Source organism: Oryzias melastigma, linkage group LG8 (genome assembly GCF_002922805.2).
Source record: "Oryzias melastigma strain HK-1 linkage group LG8, ASM292280v2, whole genome shotgun sequence".
In the NCBI taxonomy this organism is placed as follows: Eukaryota; Metazoa; Chordata; class Actinopteri; order Beloniformes; family Adrianichthyidae; genus Oryzias; species Oryzias melastigma.
In genome coordinates, this window is record NC_050519.1 from 5526075 (window position 1) to 5526773 (window position 699).

A 699-nucleotide genomic window follows, 5' to 3' on the forward strand; every position below is an offset into this window, starting at 1 on the left:
ATGCTGGGGCTGGATCACGCTCAAACCTCCAGAACATTTAAAACGTCCCCCGGTGCGCTTGCTGTTCGGAACGTCGGGGGTTCGCAGCTCTCGGGACGCTGCGCCGGACACGAGCCGGTACCACCAGACGTTGTACTGGACACGAACCGGAGCCGGGTTAGGGTGCAGGAGCTCTCCAGGTCCTCGCGCCCCGGTCTGCAGGCTGCAGCCAGGGGTAGTTGGGTTGGAGACCCGCCCGTGATCGAGTGAGAGCAGCCGGTGAGAGAGGGGCGGGACGCCCGCGCGCGCGAAATGGAAAGGCACGTATGAGAAAGTCCGCGATTAATGCGTCAAAAAAATTGTCGGCATCAAGCACATGTCAGATTAATGCGTTTTACAACCCTACTTATATGATAATTTTATTTAAAGTTTAGAATAAATTTTATGTTGTGCGCAGAATAGATTTGCTGTGCGCAACGGGCGTGGGAGCAGTGCGCAATTGCGCACGTGCGCAGCTTAGAGGGAACATTGGCTGTGACCAAAATGACTTTTTATCTTCTAAAAATGCGAAAAACAATTAAAAAAAATTCTAAAAAGCTGAAAATTGGCTAAGAATAACTGAAACGGAAAATTTATAAATATTTTTTCCAAAATTGAAAATCCCTATGAATTGCAGGAAGAAAAAGATAACTATTTGGAAACGTTGCAAAACTTATCAAG